The following is a 15,356-nucleotide window of genomic DNA, read 5'->3' on the forward strand; positions in this document are numbered from 1 at the left end:
CTTGAGTCTGCTTTGCCTTTTTATCCTCTTTTAAAAGAACTCAGTTATCAAGTCCATATCACTACATTCAGCAGCTTGCGGTAGATCTAAACCAGTGAGCCATGGGATGCTGGGGAAGCATTGAGAGTTGTCCATAACACTCATTTCATTTCTCTTCATTTTTGCTGAATAATCATCGCCTACTCTAGAGGCTGAAAGCACCACACCTTCTAAGGCATGGACATAAGACACAGCCCTTGTAGCTAAGCAATAGGCATGAGACCAAGCCACAACCAATATATTAAGTCTGCTGGAAGGCTTCTGGAAAAGGGTTTTGTCCTCCTAACACAGAGACATTGTATACACACTTAAGAATGGTTAAGTTTAGAAGGATTGACAATACTAAGTATTGGAGAAGATGAGGAATAACTGTACCTTTTCCACTTAGCTTTGGAGAAGTTTTTCAGTTCCATAGGAAATACATCAGGAATATTGGCTGATAATATTCTTTTCTTGTGATGTCCTTGTCTGGTTTAAATAGCAGGATGACACTGATTTTATAAAATGGGTTTGGGAGTATTCTCTCCTCTTCAGTTTTCTGAGTGTTTAAGAAGGATTGGGATTAATTAAAAAAAAAAAAAAAAAAACCTTTTGGTAAAATTCACTAGTGAAACTGTCTGGTCCTGAACTCTTCTTTGTTGGGAGGTTTCTGATTTCCAATTCAATCTCTTTGTTAATTATTGGTCTGTTTAGACTTTCTATTTCTTCATGATTCATTGTTAGTAGGTTGCAGTTTTTAGGAATTTATCCATTTCTTCCCGTTGATCCAGTTGTGTGTGTGTAATTATTCATAGTAGTCTCTTATGATTCTTTACATTTCTGTGGTATCAGTTGTGATGTCTCTTCCTCTGTTCTTGGCTTTATTTATTGTAGTCTTTCCTTTTTTTTCTTAATCTAGCTAATATTTCTCAATATTTCTCAATTTTGTTTATCTTTAAAAAATCAGCTCTTGGTTTAGTTGACATTTTCTATTTTATTTCTGGTCTGTGTTTCATTTATTTCTGCTCTGCTCTGATCTTTGTTATTTCCTTCCTTTTGTTAGTTGTGGTTAGTTTGTTCTTTTTATAGGTCATTGAGTTAGATTGTTCTTTTGAGATCTTTTTTTCTCAATGCAAGCATTTATTGTTAGAACTGTTTTGGGAGCATCTCATAGGATTCAGTATGTTGTGTTTTCATTTTCATTTGTTTCAGGATATTTTTTTATTTCTTCTTTGACTTATTGGTTGCTCGGGAGTGTGTTGTTTAATTTCCACATATTTGTGAATTTTCTAGCTTTCCTCCTATTGTTGATTTCTAGTTCCATATTATTGTGGTTTAAAAAGATATTTGGTATGATTTCAAACTTAAATTTGCTAAGACTTGTTTTGTGATTTATCCTGGAGAATATTGCCTGTGTACTTAGAAGAAGGTGTATTCTGCCACTGTTGGATGGAATATTCTGTATATGCCTTAGGTTCTTTTAGTCTAAAGTATGGTTCAAGCATCACAATTTCCTTGTTAATTTTCTGCGTGGATGATCTACGCATTGTTGAAAGTGGGGTATTAAAGTCTCCTACTATTTTGTTTTTTACTTTTGTATATATCTCCCATCAGATCTGTTAGTATTTAATACATTTAGATACCCCAATAATGGGTGCATATATATTTAGGGTTATTATATCTTCTTGATGAGTTGACTCTAAAAAGAATGTCATTATTATCATATCTTGTTATCATATTTGGCTTAAAGTCTGTTCTCTTAGATATAGGTATAGTTACCACTGCTCTTCTGGCTTCCACTTGCATAGAATACCTTTTTTTTTTTTGTTTTCAATTCTTTTAGAGCCTTGTGTGTTAGTAAAGCTAAAGTGAGTCTCTTAGAGGTGTTATATATTGAGCCATGCTTTTTCTGCCTTTTGACTGAAAAATTGAAACCACTTCCATTTAAAGTAATTATTTTTGGATAAGAACTTACTCATTTCATCTTAGAAACTGTTTTCTAGTTTTGTAGTTCCCTATCCTTTACATTCTTTTTTGCTATTTTCCTCTGTGAACTGATGACTTTCCATAGTTGTGTGCTTTGATTCTCTTTTCTTTATATTTTGTGAATCTTTATCTTTTTTAGATTTATTTATTTATTTGAGAGAGAGAGCAAGCAAGGGAAGAGGGACAGAAGCCAACCCTGCATTGAAAATGGAGTTCTATGGAAGTAGGGGTCCATCACACAACCCTGAGATCATGATCTGAGCTGAAATCAAGAGTCAGATGCTCAACTGACTGAGCCACCCAGGAACCCCATGAATCTTTATCTTCTATGATTTTTTTTTTCCTTTTTACCTTTTGTGAATCCCCAGTAATTCATATATTAAAGCCCTAATCTGCAATATAATAGTATTTGGAGGTAGGGCCTTTAAGTAGGTAATTAAAGTTAAAAGAGGTCATAAAGGTGGGGCCCTAATCCAATGTAACTGGTGTTCCTTTAAGAAGAGTAAGAGACACCAATGATTCCCATATACTAGGGGAAAAAAGCATGTGAAAATACAGCACAAAGACAGACATTTACAAGCCAAGGAGAAGCAAACCTGCTGACACTTTAGTGTCAGACTTTCAGCTTCCAGAAATGTGAGGAAATAAGTTTGTGTTATTTAAGCAATCTGGTTTGTGGTATCTTGTTATAGTGGCCCTGGAAGCCCTATACAAGGCACAAGTATAATATTTTCAATAAGACTCAATACTCATTGCTGTTCTCAAAGATACTCCCAGCAGGTTACCCACTATGAACACAAAATACTATAACAAAATACTATAAAAACTGTCAGAAAATAAATTTCTGTTGCTTAAACTACAGAGCCTATAGTATTTTGTTACTGCAGCCTGAGCAGACTAAGACACATTTGTTCCAAGAGAATATTCTGTTGGGTCCTAGATTCTTGATAAAAAGAGGAAGGTTTCTAAATTCAAGGCCTGTCTACTAACATTGGGCTTGTTGATTTTCAGTTGATGATCAGTAGCTAGTGATAGCTTCTGAGGAAATATCATCTTAGTTGATCTGAGCATGTACTGCTCATATTTTATTACCTGTAGTAACACACACCCTGGGAGGAGAGAAGATGTATCAACATGAACACTCGGGATGACATCACAACATAAGACACTGGCCCATTTAGGGTGACCAGCCATTTAATTTGTCTAGGACTGAGTGGGTTCATGGGACATGATACTTTCAGTGATAAAACCAGAAAAGTCTGGGTAGACCTGGACAATTCAATTATCCTAACTGGGCCAAGTTTTACCCATTGGAAGATCAGTGGTGACAGGTGCCAAAGAAATAGAGCATTTACTGAAGGGTAATAAGAGGCCTGGACTAGAGTCCCAGTCTAGTCTTAGCATCATGAACCTTGGGTTAGTTACATCACTTCTCTATGTGTAAATTCTGTTCTCAATGAAATGAAGGACTAGATCACTTCTAAGGGATGTTCTGGTTCTAATGTGCTATCTTTTTTGATTTTGGATTGTTCTGTCATTTGAGAGTTGGGGAGGTCCAATTGTATCAATCCACAAAATAATCTAAGAAAAGGAACAAAGCTCTTAGCTACATGCAAAGATCTCAATATGTGTAAGGTACTGCTTTCATGAAGCTTATTATAGTAGTAGTAGACATACTACTACTACTACTACTAGTAGACAGTGAACAAGACAGATATGACAAGTTCTGGGAAGGAAATAGGAAAGTGTTGTGATAGACAATGATTGGGCATCTTCCCAGGAGATGTAATAATTGTTTTAGCTGAGATTGGAAGAACCAGACATGGGAGGACAGGAAGGTATAGAGAACAGTAAGCACATAAGATGCTGTGATGGCAGATATGAAGTTGAAGGACACAGATATGAAGTTAAAGGAACAGAAAGGACTGGAGTATAAATGGAACAGAGTGAGTCAGAAGGTACTGGAAATAAATGAGCCTGGAGACTAGGCAGGGGCTAAGTCATTCCTATAGCTTATAGGCTATACAGGGAGTTCGGTTTTATTCTCAGTGCAGAGAGAGACAACCAAAGGGTTTGAAATCATATCAGAGTTACAAGAACTGACTAACCTTATTCATTAAATTATTATTGTATAAAAATGGGCTACACAAATAATTACATGCAATAATAATATAATATAACAGTAGGCACATAATGTTCCTCTTCCATAGGTCTGGTTTTAATCAGCCAAGAGGACTGCAAAGGTTTGATGCAAGTCCAGGATCTATACCTCTATACCTCTACCTCATCACATTGAACTTGATTAGTATCCACTATTAGCATGACTTTCACGGCAAAGGACAAAATTAATCTGAGGCTCAAATTACCCAAACCTGCTCCTTCGGGAACGGAATGTTACTTGGAACATATCCTTACAATTAAGATCTAATTGTTATTGATGTTCAGACAAATGTTCATACTGGCTGCACCTTTGAGAAAGTAAAACACAGATTACTTTCCCCCCTTTTCCCAGTGCTGAATAGCATTTGAACAAGCACTCAAGGAGATATTACTCCTGATTTTGGATCTTGACAGGAGACTGAATTAATGGGGGAAGGATCACAAATTAGATCTGCGTTGGTTTAAGACTTATCTCCCACCTATTACTAAAGTGTCTGAAGGTCTGAAACAGCTTCAAAAAATTAAACACTGCATACTATAGAGCAATAAAGGGAGGGGAAAAGGGGATACAAATCTCTTCACCCCTCAGAAAGGAATGACTTTACAATAGACAAACTCAATGTCAGAATTCAGACCTTGAATTTTCTAGAACAAAAAAAAGACAAAAGGGGAAATGAGTTGCATAATGTTTTATTATCTGATGACAAGAAAACTTCAAATTCACTCTACAGGGGCAAACTTTGTCTTTGAATTACACTGACGGAAGAATTTATCCTGTAGGTGTTTGTATAAAGGACACTGAGTATCTAGTATACAATACATTCAAGAAAAAAATTGAAAGAAAGAAGGCAGTCATGTGATTAAAAATTCCACCAGTATTCTTCAAAGAGATGGAGCAAATAACCCCAAAATTTGTATGGAACCAGAAGAGACCCCAAATCGCTAAGGAAATGTTGAAAAACAAAAATAAAACTAGGGGCATCACGCTACGTGATTTCAAGCTTTACTACAAAGCTGTGATCACCAAGACAGCATGGTACTGGCATAAAAACAGACACATAGACCAGTGGAACAGAGTAGAGAGCCCAGATATGGACCCTCAACTCTATGGGCAAATAATCTTCGACAAAGCAGGAAAAAATATACAGTGGAAAAAAGACAGTCTCTTCAATAAATGGTGCTGGGAAAACTGGGCAGCTATATGTAGAAGAATGAAACTCGACCATTCTCTTACACCGTATACAAAGATAAACTCAAAATGGATAAAAGACCTCAACGTGAGACAGGAATCCATCAGAATCCTAGAGGAGAACATAGGCAGTCATCTCTTCAGTATCAGCCACAGTAACTTCTTTCAAGATATGTCTCTAAAGGCAAAAGAAACAAAAGCGAAAATAAACTTTTGGGACTTCATCAAAATCAAAAGCTTCTGCACAGCAAAGAAAACAGTCAAAAAAACAAAGACGCGACCCACGGAATGGGAGAAGATATTTGCAAATGACAGTACAGACAAAAGGTTGATATCCAGGATCTATAATGAACTCCTCAAACTCAACACACATGAAACAGACAAACATATCAAAAAATGGGCAGAAGATATGAACAGACACTTCTCCAATCAAGACATACAAATGGCTATCAGACACATGAAAAATGTTCATCATCACTAGCCATCAGGGAGATTCAAATTAAAACCACATTGAGATATCACCTTACACCAGTTAGAATGAACAAAATTAGCAAGACGGGAAACAACATGTGTTGGAGGGGATGCGGAGAAAGGGGAACCCTCTTACACTGTTGGTGGGAATGCAAGTTGGTGCAGCCTCTTTGGAGAACAGTGTGGAGGTTCCTCAAGAAATTATAAATAGAACTTCCCTATGTCCCTGCAATTGCACTACTCGGTATTTACCCCAAAGATACAGATGTAGTGAAAAGAAGGGCCATCTGTATCCCAATGTTTATAGCAGCAATGGCCACGGTAGCCAAACTATGGAAAGAACCAAGATGCCCTTCAACAGACGAATGGATAAGGAAGATGTGGTCCATATACACTATGGAGTATTATGCCTCCATCAGAAAGAATGAATACTCAACTTTTGTAGCAACATGGACGGGACTGGAAGAAATTATGCTGAGTGAAATCAGTCAAGCAGAGAGAGTCAATTATCATATGGTTTCACTTATTTGTGGAGCATAACAAATAGCACGGAGGACATGGGGAGTTAGAGAGGAGAAGGGAGTTGGGGTAAATTGGAAGGGGAGGTGAACCATGAGAGACTATGGACTATAAAAAACAATCTGAGGGGTTTGAATTGGTGGGTGGGTGGGAGGTTGGGGTACCAGGTGGTGGGTATTAGAGAGGGCACTGATTGCATGGAGCACTGGGTGTGGTGAAAAAATAATGAACACTGTTATGCCGAAAATAAATAAAATATAAATTAAAAAAATGTTTTTATAAAAATAAAATGTCTTATAAAAATAAAATGTTTTATTTTATTTAAAGTAAAAATGTCTTATAAAAATAAATTTAAAACATGATTAAAATAATTTTTTTTTTGAGGGTCAGTTGTCTGTAAAAGTTGAGAGTGGTAAAAATCCACAAAGACATTTATAAGAAGCCTAGGTATTGTGGTCCAGGTACTTTGCTTTATGACAGGGACTTCACTTGGAGTACCTGGAAGAAGGAAGATATTTCTTAACATTTCTTTTAGACCCTTTCTTGCAAATTAAAGGCTTTAAGAGAGCCTTTGGTAGGTACTGAGTTGCAGTCAATTTGGGAAAGTACAAATTTCAGGAATGCAGACAGTCAAGACTATCAGCCAAAATGTACGCTGAATGGCTAGTCATGCAAGAGGCTGAGCTGGCCTGCTGAACTGAGAGGTTAAGATGTGGACTTCCTGTCTCATCCAGAACACATCCCACTTCATCACAGGCTTGCTGGACAGACTGTATCTTATCTTAGAAAAGAGCTTTGAAAAGTCTCAAGAATGATATAAATTCTTTGTTATGAGTCCAGATTTTGATCCTCTGGCCCATAAAGAAATTCAGAGTATAGGCAGTATACTATGCATTGTATATCCTCCCCACCATTGTATTGGGGGATATCATTTCTTGGGGATGTCGGCTGAACTTTACAACTCCTATCATGGTTACTTATTTTAAGATTTTATTTATTTATTTGACAGACAGAGATCACAAGTAGGCAGAGAGGGAGGCAGAGAGAGAGGGAGGAAGCAGGATCCCTGCTGAGCAGAGAGCCCGATGCGGGGCTCAATCCCAGGACCCTGAGATCATGACCTGAGCTGAAGGCAGAGGCTTAACCCACTGGGCCACCCAGGTGCCCCTACTGTGCTAATTCTTGACAAATAGATAAGCTACTTGAAGTAGTGAATGGATCTTAACAGAACTGGAGAAAAGAATTCTATAATCTCTTTTGGTACTATGTTTTATGAAGCCTTTGAGAATTTTTCCTCTGGAATCATTAAAAATAGGTGTGTTGTGTGTGTACATATTTATTCTGCTATGTAATGTGTTGTATCTAATTCTTCTACCTGAGTCACTCTGAGGTAAATTATATAACATCAGTGAATTATAGAAAAAATTGGTTATAATGTTGACTAGGAAGTCAACTACACCAAGCTCCATGACTCTTAAAAAATAACTCATTCTTGAATAAAATCAAGCTGCTCGGATATGGGCCATTCCATGTGGAATTTATTTGGCCCATTATTAGTTTCTGCCTGTGTTTCAAGATGAACAGGCCATAGTCCCTGCCCTCTAGAAGGCCAGAGCAAGGGAGGCTTAGGACAATCTCTGTATGCGGTAGGTACTTAATGTATATTTGCTGAATAATGAAGTGAATGAATGATAAGAAAGTTTTTCATATAGCTATACAATAGGACTGAATATGAATATGAGTATGATGCAATATATTCAGATGGAAATTGAAGGATAAGTAGAATTCTAGACTATGGATATGAAGAAAAAAAGTTCAATGATTATTGTGTTTATCTGAGCAGACCTGATTCCAGTCTTACACTGGTGAAGGACTCTGTCACACTGTCCAAAGTGGTGAGCAAATGAGCCAGATTAGCTCCATTATCATTCCACCTTATTTTATCTACTGGGATTGAGACACCTTGAGGGTAAGAGACAATTTATTCAAATAGGCCAATCAGGTTGTCTCTCCTAAGAATTAGAAAACTGGAGGCATAAGATGGGGGGAGTAATAGGGAATTAGCTGGGGTGGAGTCATGCAGAAGATAGCATCTTAGAAAGTCCATGGGCTCCCTTTGCTTGGATCTCTCAGCTTCCCTGGCACATAGCCTTCCTGGTTCTTGATTTCTCAGTTTTAGTCTGTGAGCCACTCTTCTCATTAATACTCTGTTGTGCTTCTTTAGGTGGTACTCACTAATATCTGTTGCTTGCAACTGAAGAATTATTAATTGATGCCACAAATAGGGAGTGGCATGAAGAAAGAAAAGGCAGAAAAATAGGAAGCAAATTCAGAAAGATTGAGCATCTGAGCAGGAGTGGGGTATAGGGATATAATGGGATGTAATACTAGAGAGAGAGGCAATGACCTTGTTATTGGAGGCTTTGCAATCCAAAATGGGGCATAGTCAATCCTCGTTATTCATGATTCCATATTTGAAGTTTTTCCTACTTACTAAAATTTATTTTTAACCCAAAAGTCAATACTCATAGCCCTTTCATGGTCATTCATTGACATGTGCGGAGTAGCAAAAAACCTGAGCCACTTGACACCCATAGCTTTCACACAGTAATCAGGTATCATTTTTTACAATATATTTAATGCCAGATATTTTGCATTGGTGTTGAATGTCCCCCAAGCATAGTGTTGAAATGTTGTCTAGTTTCCTTAAGAGGAAGAAGGCTGTTATGTGTCTTACAGAAAAAATACATGACTTATAGTGCTGTTGGTTATGAGTTCAATGTTCATGAACCAACAGCATGTATTAAAAAAGGGGCATTTTAACACTTAAAGAAGATTATGTATAGATGGGTTGATAAAAGTGAATGGCTAAAAGCTCTCAGGAACCTAGGAGCAATGGCTCAGTATTTACTAATTCAGCATTCAGAGTGATCTTATAGAGTATAATTACAGTGCCTAATGAGAATCAACTATGTTTAGATTCAGCATTATAAGCAGAAGTGAATTACTGAGGATTTTGAACAATAACTGATATATTCAAAACAGTAATATGAGGTGATTACTTGTGTGGCAAGTGTGCAGGGTTTATTTTAGCTGGAATAGACGGATGGTAGGGAAACCAATAATGGTGCTCTAGGACCTTCTGTCTGCAAGGAAGATAAGAAGTTCCTTAATGGCTCTGGTAAATAAAGAAGGCATAGAGATGAGAGGTTGTAAAGGTGGGAGATATAGGAAGTTTGTGGCCAGGGAAGAAATCCAAAAGGATGCTGAAAATTTGAGTTTTGATAAATAGGAGAATGAGTAGTGGCACGTAAAGACAGATCAGGCAAGAATTTGGCCAAGGGTGGAAGATGATGGGTTTAGTTCTATATGTATGGAATTTGAAGACTTGTTGGTATATCAACGAATAGGCCATAGCCAATAAACAGTATTGGTATGATCAATAACAATTTTCAGGAGTAGGAAAGGGATGAGATGGAGGAAGAAGAGGGGAGGAGAAGAATGTCTTAGTCACCAGTTAGAAAAAATGGGACTCAGTTGTCCCCTCAAGGACAATACCCAAGATAGCTGAGTTCCAGATTACTCAAATTCCAATCACTGCTTCTCCCAGTGTACACATTAAGTGTACGACATGGCAGAACTACTAGGCATCTGAGTTTGTAGCTCTCAGCAATCAATTATTGCAATTCCTGCAGGATGGAATTAGGATGGAATTGGCATTTGGACCTTAAACCCACTCATGTGCCTTGGTGGGTGAGTCAGAAAAGGTTTTAGATCTGGCTCTTGTCAGAAGTTCCCAGCAAGAAACGCTTCTCTACTCTATCCAGAGGCTCAGAACTTGTTTCTTGGGGCTGGAGCTCAGATGCAAGAGTGAACCTGAAGACGAGGTCTTCTCGTTCTTCTCGTGCTGCTCTTCCTCCCTCAGAGTGCAGGTTGGATGGTGCTTCTTACTCTCAGCCTGTGTCCGTGTGGCCAAGTTTTCTCTTAGCTCAGAATCCAGAAATGAGAAAGAAGCAAGTCTCTTCTACATCCAGTTCCATGGACTGCCTAATTCCACACCCCAAATTACTATCTTCATACAACTGATCTCTGTCCCCTTCAGGGGAAAATTCCATATAAAATTCCCCAGGATGGAATTTGGATAGTCTTTATGCTCATGGACTCATCAATCAGAAAAATCACAGGCCAGCCTAGGATTGGTTGATTTATGAACATTTGGATAATTTGGTAAAATTAGTTTCTTGGTTAAAGTTCTGTGGATCTCCATTATACACCAGTGATCTGTAGGTTGTTTGGGACAATCTGGTGGGCATATACATAGTTTTATTCCTGAGAACCCTGGAGAATAAGATAATGCCTCTCATTCCTTCCAACCTAACCAGTGGCCATCTATTCTGAATCTTTGTCCTGTGATCCTAGAGATGAGCTTGCAAAGGACAAATGCCAATTTCACTTGGTGGGTTGGGGGAGATGTCAGTGTCTGTAAGTCCCTGTAACATCTCCTCATTCATCTGGCTGGGGTGAAAAAAAGGAAACACCTCAGTAGGGGTGAATGACTAGTGGAGAATGTTGGGATAGGTCTCTAAGGTCATATTTAAACTTCTTAGCATCATAGTACAAAAAAAAAAAAAAGGCAGTTGCAGAGGAGTCTCTCAAAATGATCATTTTCCTTTCATTACTTGCTTTCCTTCCTCTGAAATGCCCTCAGTGCCTTTCCAAAGTAAAGATAGGAGAGAAAAATAATACCCTTTCCCTTTCTGATATATTAGAGCTGATTTTAGGGTTCTCCAAAGACTCACTGAGGTGAATTTCTCTAGGTAGCATAAAAGGAGCCTTTCAGAAAAAGCACTTACAGATGTTACAATGAAACCAGACACCTTTGCAACTGATTTATCAAAACCTTGAAGGACCATTTCAAGGCAGGTGGCAAAGGCAATAATGTTGAACAAAGGGAGAATATCTAGAGGCAGAACTGCATTGCATGTTCTTTAAAAAAAAAAAAAATTACAGTGGAGAGAGAAATAGGAAACCCATAAAGAACCATTTTGTTCCATTTTTTCCCTATTGCTTTACTGGTTCTGAGCACGAACCAATACAATTTTTAAAAAGCGCATTCAAAGCCAGGTAGAGATAAATAAAGGTACTCATTTCTTTCAGCTTCTCTTAAAGGTAGAGGTAGAATTTTCTTCTGAATTTGAAGATAAAGAGAGTTGCTTTTCTGTACCTTTAAGCAGTTACAGTCAAAAATAACCTTCTGCAATAATTATAGTTTATACAATTAACCAAAGGGAACATCATCTTGGAATAATTGCATGCATCAATGAAAATACAAACAACACACATTATACTTTATATTGAACCTCTCCTGGTAAAAAGAAAGAGGAGCTCACAGCCTAAGAGAACAAGGGTACCTGGATGCTTTCCACAAGGACATCTAATCCTAGGGAAGGACTCAGTTGTGATAGCCTGTTCAGTCAACCCAGTGTGTCAGAACTTTGGAAAGGGAATCAAGTGAGGGTAGAGGGCTCTGGAAGGTTGTGTGGGTGTGGACAACTCTCTGGGGAAGAGAGTTGGGGTGTGGACAACTCTCTGGGGCCATATGAGAGGATGGGCTCCATCCACCACTCAATTCCATGGGAGATCTATCAAGGAAGAAATAATCTTTGAATTCTAGAGTAGTCCAGGTTGGGGTGGGGGCTCCAAAAGCTCATCTAGTTCAACCTTTTAATTAAGAGGCGACACGATAGAGTGGTTAAAAAAAAACCAACAACAACAACAAAACAAAACTGGGTGCTAGGGTTTAAATGTCAATAAATGGAATGGAATTAATAACTGCCCTTACCTTGTAGGTATGTACTGTAAAGAATAAATGACGTAATGTAAGTAATGGCTTAGTATAGTATCTGCCTCATGTTCAATTCTCAATAAATTTTGACTTTTTTTTACATCCATCAATTTATACTATATGCTATATGCTGGGCATGTATGCTGAGCTCTTCACAGCATGTACATTTTTCATTCCTTTAATAGTCTAAGTAGTTAGGTATTATTTCCATTGTCAGATAAGAAAATAAAATTTCAAAGCATTAAGTAATTTACTCAAGGTCCTTCATAAGTGTCATGACTTGAACCCAAGCTACTGTAGGTTCCCCAAATCATTGGACTCGACTGTTATTCTGTGTTATGGAAGTATCAGGTATCTCTGAGTCCTTGGGAAACAAAATAAAAGATTATCCAAAAAATTAAACTCATCAGAAATTTTTAATATTGAGCTTTCTGGTTCTAAATTAATTACCATAATGCATGAGGCATTTTGTAACTTAAGCTTTGGCTCAAAAATGACATACACACAACTAGCATAATGGGTGGCACAGTGGTAGAGGTGCTCTAGACTGAATTATGTCCCCCTCAAGTTCATATGTTAATTCTCTAACATTGAGTTCAACTCTATTTGGAGATAGGGCCCTTAGGAGATAATTAAGGCTAAATGAAGTCATAAAGGTGGCACCTTAATCTAATAGGGTTAGTGACTTTATAAGTAGGAGAGACACTAGAACTCTGTCTGCAACATGAGGACACAATAACAAGGCAGCCATCTACAAGGTGGGAAACTCTCAATAGAACTTGACCATGCTGGCACCTGATCTCAAAGTTCTTGGCTCCAGAATTGTAAGAAAATAAAATTCTGTTGTGTAAGCCACCAGTCTATGGTATTTTGTGTTGGCAGCCTCGTTCACTAACATGGAGGGAAGTGTGGAAAATGAAAAGGTTAAGGCAGTCTTATTCTCCTTTATATGCACAGATCCTTTCAGATCATTGGAGTTAGGATAGAGAGGTTAGCAAAGAGCTTGTGTTGTCAAGACGGTATACATACTGTGTATGTATGTGTGATTCATCACAAGTGGCATTTCTGGCTCAACAGAACACCTAAACATTTGGGAAACCAAAGGAACTGAGTACAGCTGCTTCACTCTTTCATGGCATGCCAAAATCAGAGCTAAGAACTACTTTAGCTTGAGCAGAGACTTTTACTGGGGCAGACTGGGAAGACCAATTTCATTAGGAGAGAGGATTCCAATGACAGAGTCTGCCAGACTGGACAGTTCTGAGTAATCTGTGGATAATGGGGAATCTAAGGAAATTTAGAGTTAGGTAGAAAATAATTAGATAAATGCAGATTAGTGTGTGGGACATTCTAGAAACACAGAAGTCTAGAACAGGTCAAGTTTAGAGGAGATTTCAAAATCCCAGACTTAGCAGGTGAACGTGTGGATTGGAAATGGGATGATTTGGGGAGAAGAGGAAACCTGTAGCACAAATTGGATTCAGAAGATGAATCAAAAGAACAATGCAGAGGTTTTAGCTACACTTTCCAAGTGTATTTATGAAAGACCAGTGAATTTATAACACATGTAAGAATCTATGTCTTTCTGTGATTTATAATTTTCAAACAACAAAATTCCACCTCAGTGTTTGCTTGACTCTAGTCTACTTGGCAAGGAATAAACAGGTGTTTGAACCACATTTTAAGGAGAGAAAATTCATTTCCATCCATCCATCCATCCATCCAACCACCCATCCATCATCCATCTAATGCTTGTTGAGGCCCAGAAGAGCCTGGGCCAGGAACTGTGTTAGGTACTGGTGATATGATGATAATCAAGATAGACATGGCTTCTCATGGAAATTACAGTATAGTGATCACATTTTCTTCAAATAACTCATTCTGTGAACATATTTTGTTCTTGGCAATATCCACTGCCTACAAAACCACCTCCTAACGAATTTCCTCACAAGCTCTGCATAGACACTTTTATAATTGATTAACCGAAGCAAATAGTAATTTCTTACTTACATCTCCTTCATAAAGTGAAAACTCTAGGACTGCCTGGCTAGGAGTTTCATCTATGATTACAGAATCACCAGTACCTGGTGTTTCTGTAGCCATTCTCCCTGGATTCCTGGAGAAGGAAAGGTAAACAGTAGATACTCAATGCTGTCTTAGTCCTTGAGTTTTCTAGACTTATTTCTCCAGACTGTTCTGCTTTTAATGAACATTTACCTTGCACTGAATGAGTTAACTTTTAGAAAGCCACCAGCAGGGTGACGGCCATGCAGTAGGCAGTTATGCCAGTTAGTGTCATTTTCCTGAAAATAGAGTTAGTTATGTCTCAGCTGTGTTAGCACTCCCACCTCTTTGCTGATCCAGAGAAAACCTCTCCGAATTATATAGGAAAAGAAAATTATAGACACCATCTAAGTGTGAACTTTTGCCCACAGATTTGCTTCTATTTGGCAAGGTAAGTTTCTTTTAACCCACATTAAAAGGAACATTTTATATCCTCATATATAAGAGAATATAAGGGCTTCATACTCTCATCATTAAGACAGGGTAGCTGCTGTTTAGAGCCTAACCAAGAGCAGGTGGAAAGATGCTTTCATCTGATGAACAAGACTGAGATTTGCCTGTGGCTTGAGAAAGGCCAGAAACCAGGGCCTTGGATACTCCTAGCTAGTGAACAAGCCCCTTATTGATACTCGATGGTTCATCTCCTCAGCAGTTGGAAACCATTTCCCTCCAGGAACCAATTGTTAAACCACAGCTTTCATCTCCAGTTCTAGGCAAATGGGCAAGATTTCTGAGCACAGTGCTGGCTATTTACTCCCAGCATTAGAATTACTTCCTCAGCCAAAGTGGGTTACCAACCAGCCATCAGTGGGGTTTCCAGTGCTTCACCTGCGTGTTGAGGATCTTTGCCTCCCTGACTCATGCGACCTCTTTATTTTTCACGAGTAATTTCAAACATACACAAAAGAAGAAGGAACAGTATAGTGGATATGCATAAATGACACTCAAACAGTTTCCTAGATTTTGTCACATTAGCTTCATAGGCCACGCTCTCTTTTTTTTTTGGCCAAGGATTTTAAAGAAAATTTTAGGACTCCTGCCATTTCACCCCTTTATGCTTCAGTATGCATTTCTAAATCATACAGACATTTTATTATGTAGCTG

General features: G+C 38.1%; 1 long non-coding RNA gene across 1 annotated transcript in view; it reads right to left on the minus strand.

Moving 5' to 3' along the window:
• Window positions 1–4,838: 4,838 nt before the first annotated feature.
• Window positions 4,839–15,356, minus strand: part of LOC309858934 — a 67,287-nt gene continuing 56,769 nt past the window's right edge. The window contains exon 3 of the long non-coding RNA XR_014308448.1: window positions 4,839–5,531. This is a non-coding gene — a long non-coding RNA (uncharacterized lncRNA). The remainder of the gene's footprint in view (window positions 5,532–15,356) is intronic.

The sequence above is a fragment of the Mustela nivalis genome, assembly GCF_964662115.1.
Source record: "Mustela nivalis genome assembly, chromosome: 2".
NCBI classification, from domain to species: Eukaryota; Metazoa; Chordata; class Mammalia; order Carnivora; family Mustelidae; genus Mustela; species Mustela nivalis.